The sequence below is a fragment of the Bombus terrestris genome, unplaced genomic scaffold, assembly GCF_910591885.1.
Source record: "Bombus terrestris unplaced genomic scaffold, iyBomTerr1.2, whole genome shotgun sequence".
Classification (NCBI taxonomy): domain Eukaryota; kingdom Metazoa; phylum Arthropoda; class Insecta; order Hymenoptera; family Apidae; genus Bombus; species Bombus terrestris.
Genome location: NW_025963548.1, coordinates 145,001 through 155,000, shown reverse-complemented (window position 1 = coordinate 155,000; position 10,000 = coordinate 145,001). Strand labels below are relative to the sequence as shown.

The window sequence follows — 10,000 nt, the reverse complement described above, 5'->3', positions numbered from 1 at the left end:
TTGGTTTTGGGTTGGTCTATATTTTTTTTCGAGCGAGCGGAGCGAGCGAGCAACGCGTAAGAGCGTATCGCGTTCCGACGTGGTACCGCGAGGACTTTGAAATAATCGCAATAACTCCTTAAATTTCGAAATAACTCCTTAAAGTGCGTTACGAGGTGTGGAAATTTTTATTGAAATCGTTACAGTTCGACGTCATCTGGTCGAACGTAACGGTTTCGTTTTATTTTTTTGAAAAATTTCACCCTCCGGACCTAGGTGACTGGGACGTTGGAACTTTGAAATATCTCTCGCCCCGGTACGAAAAGGCCGAACGTTCCTTTAGAAATAACTCCTCAAAACGCGTTACGAGGTATGGATATTTTTATAGAAATCGTTATTGTTCGACGTCGTCTAGCGGAACGTAACGGTTTCTTTTTATTTTTTTAACAAATTTTTTCCACCGGACCTAGCTGACTGGGACGTTGGAAGTTTGAAATTTTTCTGGCTCCGGTACGAAAAGGCCGAATGTTCCTTTCGAAATAACTCCTCAAAACGCGTTACGAGGTATGGAAATTTTTATAGAAATCGTTATTGTTCGACGTCGTCTAGCGGAACGTAACGGTTTCTTTTTATTTTTTTAACAAATTTTTTCCACCGGACCTAGCTGACTGGGACGTTGGAACTTTGAAATTTTTCTGGCTCCGGTACGAAAAGGCCGAATGTTCCTTTCGAAATAATTCCTCAAAAAGCGTTAGAAGGTACGAATATTCTTGCATAAATCGATATATTCTTATTAAATACATCGGGATTAAGCGTTAATTTTGATCTTGAAACGTTCTGAAAAGTTTCGATTTGCACATTGGGACTTGGAAAAATTTCGATATCGAACCGGTTTTTACCAATTATCTCGCTAAAAAGTGTCACAAGGTAGGAATATTTTTGCACAAATCGATGTATCTCGACGTTTTACGTCGGGATTAAGCGTTTTTTTCGTCCCCAAGACCTTCTACAAAGTTTCGATTTTTTCGTTGGGACTTGGAAAAATTTCGATATCGAACCGGTTTTTTCCAATTATCTCGCTTAAAAGTGTCACAAGGTACGAATATTTTTGCATAAATCGACGTATCTCGACGTTTTACGTCGGGATTAAACGTTTATATGGTCGCTGGAACGTTTTTTAGAAACGGAATTATGCGACGGGACGTTGGGACTTTGAACAAGTTCGGCCGGTGCGAAAAGACCGAAAAGGTTTTTTCGAGTTATCTCGCTTAAAAGTGTCACAAGGTAGGAATATTTTTGCACAAATCGATGTATCTCGACGTTTTACGTCGGGATTAAGCGTTTTTTTCGTCCCCAAGACCTTCTACAAAGTTTCGATTTTTTCGTTGGGACTTGGAAAAATTTCGATATCGAACCGGTTTTTACCAATTATCTCGCTTAAAAGTGTCACAAGGTACGAATATTTTTGCATAAATCGACGTATCTCGACGTTTTACGTCGGGATTAAACGTTTATATGGTCGCTGGAACGTTTTCTAGAAACGGAATTATGCGACGGGACGTTGGGACTTTGAACAAGTTCGGCCGGTGCGAAAAGACCGAAAAGGTTTTTTCGAGTTATCTCGCTTAAAAGTGTCACAAGGTAGGAATATTTTTGCACAAATCGATGTATCTCGACGTTTTACGTCGGGATTAAGCGTTTTTTTCGTCCCCAGGACCTTCTACAAAGTTTCGATTTTTTCGTTGGGACTTGGAAAAATTTCGATATCCAACCGGTTTTTACCAATTATCTCGCTTAAAAGTGTCACAAGGTACGAATATTTTTGCATAAATCGACTTATCTCGACGTTTTACGTCGGGATTAAACGTTTATATGGTCGCTGGAACGTTTTCTAGAAACGGAATTATGCGACGGGACGTTGGGACTTTGAACAAGTTCGGCCGGTGCGAAAAGACCGAAAAGGTTTTTTCGAGTTATCTCGCTTAAAAGTGTTACAAGGTAGAAATATTTTTGCACAAATCGATGTATCTCGACGTTTTACGTCGGGATTAAGCGTTTTTTTCGTCCCCAAGACCTTCTACAAAGTTTCGATTTTTTCGTTGGGACTTGGAAAAATTTCGATATCGAACCGGTTTTTACCAATTATCTCGCTTAAAAGTGTCACAAGGTACGAATATTTTTGCATAAATCGACTTATCTCGACGTTTTACGTCGGGATTAAACGTTTATATGGTCGCTGGAACGTTTTCTAGAAACGGAATTATGCGACGGGACGTTGGGACTTTGAACAAGTTCGGCCGGTGCGAAAAGACCGAAAAGGTTTTTTCGAGTTATCTCGCTTAAAAGTGTTACAAGGTAGAAATATTTTTGCACAAATCGATGTATCTCGACGTTTTACGTCGGGATTAAGCGTTTTTTTCGTCCCCAAGACCTTCTACAAAGTTTCGATTTTTTCGTTGGGACTTGGAAAAATTTCGATATCGAACCGGTTTTTTCCAATTATCTCGCTTAAAAGTGTCACAAGGTACGAATATTTTTGCATAAATCGACGTATCTCGACGTTTTACGTCGGGATTAAACGTTTATATGGTCGCTGGAACGTTTTCTAGAAACGGAATTATGCGACGGGACGTTGGGACTTTGAACAAGTTCGGCCGGTGCGAAAAGACCGAAAAGGTTTTTTCGAGTTATCTCGCTTAAAAGTGTTACAAGGTAGGAATATTTTTGCACAAATCGATGTATCTCGACGTTTTACGTCGGGATTAAGCGTTTTTTTCGTCCCCAAGACCTTCTACAAAGTTTCGATTTTTTCGTTGGGACTTGGAAAAATTTCGATATCGAACCGGTTTTTACCAATTATCTCGCTTAAAAGTGTCACAAGGTACGAATATTTTTGCATAAATCGACTTATCTCGACGTTTTACGTCGGGATTAAACGTTTATATGGTCGCTGGAACGTTTTCTAGAAACGGAATTATGCGACGGGACGTTGGGACTTTGAACAAGTTCGGCCGGTGCGAAAAGACCGAAAAGGTTTTTTCGAGTTATCTCGCTTAAAAGTGTTACAAGGTAGAAATATTTTTGCACAAATCGATGTATCTCGACGTTTTACGTCGGGATTAAGCGTTTTTTTCGTCCCCAAGACCTTCTACAAAGTTTCGATTTTTTCGTTGGGACTTGGAAAAATTTCGATATCGAACCGGTTTTTTCCAATTATCTCGCTTAAAAGTGTCACAAGGTACGAATATTTTTGCATAAATCGACGTATCTCGACGTTTTACGTCGGGATTAAACGTTTATATGGTCGCTGGAACGTTTTCTAGAAACGGAATTATGCGACGGGACGTTGGGACTTTGAACAAGTTCGGCCGGTGCGAAAAGACCGAAAAGGTTTTTTCGAGTTATCTCGCTTAAAAGTGTTACAAGGTAGGAATATTTTTGCACAAATCGATGTATCTCGACGTTTTACGTCGGGATTAAGCGTTTTTTTCGTCCCCAAGACCTTCTACAAAGTTTCGATTTTTTCGTTGGGACTTGGAAAAATTTCGATATCGAACCGGTTTTTACCAATTATCTCGCTTAAAAGTGTCACAAGGTACGAATATTTTTGCATAAATCGACGTATCTCGACGTTTTACGTCGGGATTAAACGTTTATATGGTCGCTGGAACGTTTTCTAGAAACGGAATTATGCGACGGGACGTTGGGACTTTGAACAAGTTCGGCCGGTGCGAAAAGACCGAAAAGGTTTTTTCGAGTTATCTCGCTTAAAAGTGTTACAAGGTAGGAATATTTTTGCACAAATCGATGTATCTCGACGTTTTACGTCGGGATTAAGCGTTTTTTTCGTCCCCAAGACCTTCTACAAAGTTTCGATTTTTTCGTTGGGACTTGGAAAAATTTCGACATCGAACCGGTTTTTTCCAATTATCTCGCTTAAAAGTGTCACAAGGTACGAATATTTTTGCATAAATCGACTTATCTCGACGTTTTACGTCAGGATTAAGCGTTTATTTGGTCGCTGGAACGTTTTTTAGAAATGGACTGATGCGACGCGACGTTGGGACTTTGAAGTATTTCGGACCGGTACGTAGGGACTTAGAAAAATTTCGGCCGGCGCGAAAAGTCCGAAATGATTATTTCGAGTTATTTCGTTAAAAAGCGTTATAAGGTATAATTTTTTTTACAGGGATCGTTATATCTCTATTAAATGCAATCGGATTAAACATTTTTGTCGAATTTTTTGAAAAATTAGCTTCCGTCGAACTGATACGACTGGGATATTTTTGCATTTTTTTCGTTAATTAATGTTACAAGGTATATATTTTTTTACATATTTCGTATTATTTTAACGTGTTTTAATCGATTATAAAGTTATTTTTTGTCCATAGTCGATAAAACTGTATGTTTACTGATGCAATTTTTCGGTGAAAAAAAAAATTAATTTTTTGGTAAAAATGCATTTATAATATGTTAATAATGCTTGTGGTAAAATATTTCGATGGTTGGATATCGCCTTTATATAGTAGTTATTGAACGTGCGAGCGACTAAGTTCCAGCGTCCCTTCCGAACGGTACGTTGCTACGGAGGTTTTGCACCATAAGCGCGCGGCCGCTAGCCCGGCCGGCGCCGGCCTTCCGGCCGGCCCCTTGGTATCTATAAGAGAAGCGTCGAGCCGGACGGTTCGGTCGGAACAGCGTTGGGCGCGTGGCTATTCTACGGCCTCGGTTGAGAATTCAGTCACCGCTCCTCGAGTCTTAGTGTATTTTACGCTATTTCTCGACTGTTCCTCCGTTCTCGTACTGGTTTTTTCTCTACACTGCTGCGCCGCGGGTCGAAGTCTAGGACGTAATGACCGTTAACGTGGCAAGCTTCCCCTTAGTCGGGAAGCTGGTGACCTGTGTGCACGTATTTGACAAAAGTTGGATGCGTGTGTGCTTGTACTTACGGAGTAGCCATTCTTGCCGAGACCATCGGTTGTAAGCTATTTGTAGCTGCACGATGGTCTCTTTGGCGTTCTGTAGAGTGCGTTATCTTCTGGTAACGCGTCTCTACAGAGGTGTTGAAGCTTATAAAAGAATATTCTTACGGTATGTCCAGCATGCGTATACGTGCTTTACCGCTAAGTTATATTCTACGAGAGAAGTTGGAGGAGAAAAGTTACAAACAGAAATAATTCTGTGAAGTATGAATCTTTGTATCGATATATGATGGTGAGAGAGGAGGAGAATTAAAGTGGCTGAGTGACGTTGTTACTGAACCATGGAACGTTGCTCTCTAAATTATATTATATATATATATATATAAAATGAAAAGTCTCGTCGTACGGTGCTTACGTCCCACCTACGACACAGAGAGAACTTTTAAACGAAAATGCTGGTTTTTGGGAATATATTATAAGATCCCTGGTTGATCCTGCCAGTAGTCATATGCTTGTCTCAAAGATTAAGCCATGCATGTCTCAGTACATGCCGCATTAAGGTGAAACCGCGAATGGCTCATTAAATCAGTTATGGTTTCTTAGATCATACCTACATTTACTTGGATAACTGTGGTAATTCTAGAGCTAATACATGCAAACAGATTCCGACCAGAGATGGTAGGAATGCTTTTATTAGATCAAAACCAATCGGTGGCGGATGGCTCGTCTGTCCGTCCATCGTTTGTTTTGGTGACTCTGAATAACTTTGTGCTGATCGCATGGTCATCTAGCACCGGCGACGCATCTTTCAAATGTCTGCCTTATCAACTGTCGATGGTAGGTTCTGCGCCTACCATGGTTGTAACGGGTAACGGGGAATCAGGGTTCGATTCCGGAGAGGGAGCCTGAGAAACAGCTACCACATCCAAGGAAGGCAGCAGGCGCGCAAATTACCCACTCCCGGCACGGGGAGGTAGTGACGAAAAATAACGATACGGGACTCATCCGAGGCCCCGTAATCGGAATGAGTACACTTTAAATCCTTTAACGAGGACCAATTGGAGGGCAAGTCTGGTGCCAGCAGCCGCGGTAATTCCAGCTCCAATAGCGTATATTAAAGTTGTTGCGGTTAAAAAGCTCGTAGTTGAATCTGTGTGTCACAGTGTCGGTTCACCGCTCGCGGTGTTTAACTGGCATTATGTGGTACGTCCTATCGGTGGGCTTAGCTCCTCGCGGGCGGTCCAACTAATATCCCATCGCGGTGCTCTTCACTGAGTGTCGAGGTGGGCCGATACGTTTACTTTGAACAAATTAGAGTGCTTAAAGCAGGCTACCTTCGCCTGAATACTGTGTGCATGGAATAATGGAATAGGACCTCGGTTCTATTTTGTTGGTTTTCGGAGCCCCGAGGTAATGATTAATAGGGACAGATGGGGGCATTCGTATTGCGACGTTAGAGGTGAAATTCTTGGATCGTCGCAAGACGGACAGAAGCGAAAGCATTTGCCAAAAATGTTTTCATTAATCAAGAACGAAAGTTAGAGGTTCGAAGGCGATCAGATACCGCCCTAGTTCTAACCATAAACGATGCCAGCCAGCGATCCGCCGAAGTTCCTCCGATGACTCGGCGGGCAGCTTCCGGGAAACCAAAGCTTTTGGGTTCCGGGGGAAGTATGGTTGCAAAGCTGAAACTTAAAGGAATTGACGGAAGGGCACCACCAGGAGTGGAGCCTGCGGCTTAATTTGACTCAACACGGGAAACCTCACCAGGCCCGGACACCGGAAGGATTGACAGATTGATAGCTCTTTCTTGATTCGGTGGGTGGTGGTGCATGGCCGTTCTTAGTTGGTGGAGCGATTTGTCTGGTTAATTCCGATAACGAACGAGACTCTAGCCTGCTAAATAGACGTAACTTATGGTATCTCGAAGGCCCCCGGCTTCGGTCGGTGGGTTTTTACTACCAACGTACAAACAAATCTTCTTAGAGGAACAGGCGGCTTCTAGCCGCACGAGATTGAGCAATAACAGGTCTGTGATGCCCTTAGATGTTCTGGGCCGCACGCGCGCTACACTGAAGGAATCAGCGTGTTTTCCCTGGCCGAAAGGCCCGGGTAACCCGCTGAACCTCCTTCGTGCTAGGGATTGGGGCTTGCAATTATTCCCCATGAACGAGGAATTCCCAGTAAGCGCGAGTCATAAGCTCGCGTTGATTACGTCCCTGCCCTTTGTACACACCGCCCGTCGCTACTACCGATTGAATGATTTAGTGAGGTCTTCGGACTGGTGCGCGGCCAATGTGATAAGCATTGCCGATGTTACCGGGAAGATGACCAAACTTGATCATTTAGAGGAAGTAAAAGTCGTAACAAGGTTTCCGTAGGTGAACCTGCGGAAGGATCATTAACGATATAACACAAAAACTTAAAGAATTTGACTTGAACACTTGAAAAATACGAAACTGTATAAGTCGGTAAGGAGCCGTACTCCTCCTATATCGACGAACCAAAGTATATACGACGTATCAACAAGCTATATACTTTAACAAAGAACAGTTAAATTCGCCCGGAGCGTGGCTTACTCCGTTGGCAAAAATGATGAAAAGACATAAGGAGGAGACGACCCTCCAGCTACGAAACTATACGAAGAGAAGGTGGCACTCTCTCTCGATCATCGGGATGAAGAGATACATATACGAATTCGAGGCGCCTGCGTGAGGTCGTACACAGAAAGACCCGCCGCCTGCGAATATTATGAAATTATAATAAAACTATAAATGGGAACTTGAGCTTTCGAAAATTAAACTTTGACACGAATATCGAACGAAAAATTACGAATGGAAACCACACGTAAAGAGAAATGCGATCGAGGCGCTTGCGTGAGGCCGTATACAGAAAGACCCGCCGCCACGATCTCGTATTTTTTTTCTTGCGTCGTGGAGACCGTACAAACGAATAACAAAATCTCTAAAGTGCCTCGTGTCGGAGAGATCATGCTCGCCTATTCTCTTCTATGTTTCGTGGTCTGTGTTGCGTTTGCTCTCCTCCTAGCAACGGGACATCGAAGACTCCTCTTTGGGATCGAACGAAGCGACTAAAACGAGTCGACGAGAGCGAAAGTACGAGTAGCGAGTCGCGCATATAGAAAGGATACCGATATATCTTCGAAGGTTCTCTTCGAAGATCCATGGATACCTTATGTGCGTCGACCTCTCGTCTCTTTCACCGCTCTCGGTCGTTCTCGAAACGTGCTTCCTACCCATAGGGCGTGTGCTCTTCGTATGTCGTTTTGTTCGAAATAACGAAACCACTTGTAACATACTCGTGGATCGGGTAACCTAGAACGAAAACGCATTGCGTGGATGTTGGCCCGCTATGATAATGATATAATGATGATGATGATGATGATGATGATGACGATGACTATGATGACGATGCGTAGCAACGATTCGTAACTAGTCTAGCCGAAGTTGGTTCGGAGGGGACCGCAGGCTGTCTATCCTCGATGTCGTGAGTCGGACACCCGTGCCGTCGCTAGAGCTTTTTCAAAGCTCGGCTTCTGGATATTGGGAAGAAAGACCGCTCGAGGACGACGGCTGCGCGTGCGTCCCATCGAATTTTTTTTTATACCACCTGAACGACTAAAGTTTCGTCTAGTTCGTTGCCTACCGTCGCATATAATCCCGTTCAGAGGGGACCGCAGGCTGTCTATCCTCGTTGTCGTGAGTCGGACACCCGTGCCGTCGCTAGAGTTTTTTCAAAGCTCGGCTTCTGGATATTGGGAAGAAAGACCGCGCGAGGTAGATGGATGCGAGTCCCATCGAATTTTTTTATTTTTTTTAAACACTACCTGAACGACTAAAGTTTTATCTAGTTCGTCGCTATATAACCCGTTCAGAGGGGACCGCAGGCTGTCTATCCTCGTTGTCGTGAGTCGGACACCCGTGCCGTCGCTGGAGTTTTTTCAAAGCTCGGCTTCTGGATATTGGGAAGAAAGACCGCGCGAGGTAGATGGATGCGATTCCCATCGAATTTTTTTTATTTAAAAAAAAAAACAATCACCTGAACGGAGATGTGTTCTCTTTCGTCGATTTTTCACGCTTTGAGTCGTCGCGATCGCCATCCGTTCGGAGGAGATCGCCGACTTCGAAGCCTCGATGTCGTGAGTCGGACACCCGTGCCGTCGCTAGAGTTTTTTCAAAGCTCGGCTTCTGGATATTGGGAGGAAAGACCGCTCGAGGCCGAGGGTCGCGCGAGTCCCATCGAATCTTTACATCACCCGAACGATGGAGGCGCACGCTCTTTTTCTTGAATAATTGGACGAGAGGAATGCGTAGTATCGTATTATATACACACACACACATATATATATATATATATATATGGGCTAGCCACCGTGCGTATTTCTTCGCGAGATCGTGTGCTGAACAGAGGATTCAGAATCGGGTGTTATATCCCCGTCGTTTCCTGACGAACGGAGCTTCGATCTCGATGGTTGTTATATATCATAATGTACTTTTCGCCCGGCCGGCGGACGCGCGTATCTTCGCGCGTTCGTCGGATTTCATTTTCGAACGTTTTCGTGTCGTCGATCTTCCGGCGACTTCTGCGCGTCCGATTCCCGTTGGTCGGTCGTGTCGGATCTCGGCTTCGCTCGAACCGAGTATTAAGAGTACATGGAGTACAAAAGTTTTAAAAAATATATAAAAAGATTACCCTGAACGGTGGATCACTTGGCTCGTGGGTCGATGAAGAACGCAGCTAATTGCGCGTCAACGTGTGAACTGCAGGACACATGAACATCGACATTTCGAACGCACATTGCGGTCCACGGATACAATTCCTGGACCACGCCTGGCTGAGGGTTGCTCACGTAAACCTAAGACTGCTTGCGTTGCGTGTCGTTCCTCTCTATCTGTCTCTCTCTGTCCCTTGGTGCCTTCGATAACCCGCCGTCGTTCTTACGATACGTAGAACGTTTCAGAGTCGGAGGAAGCGCACGAAGAAGGATACGAACAAGAGCGGACGCGAGAGAACGTACGCGACGTACGAGCGATTGTTGGACGCTCGTCGGCGTTCGTCGCGGTCGTGCCGAGACCGTG

At 44.0% G+C, this 10,000-nt stretch overlaps 2 non-coding genes across 2 annotated transcripts; both read left to right on the top strand.

Moving 5' to 3' along the window:
- The first annotated feature begins 5,382 nt into the window (after positions 1-5,382).
- Positions 5,383-7,305, top strand: LOC125386951. Its single transcript, XR_007227554.1, has one exon. It is a non-coding gene; the product is annotated as a small subunit ribosomal RNA (ribosomal RNA).
- A 2,306-nt stretch (positions 7,306-9,611) lies between these two features.
- Positions 9,612-9,766, top strand: LOC125386945. Its single transcript, XR_007227548.1, has one exon. It is a non-coding gene; the product is annotated as a 5.8S ribosomal RNA (ribosomal RNA).
- Positions 9,767-10,000: the final 234 nt, after the last annotated feature.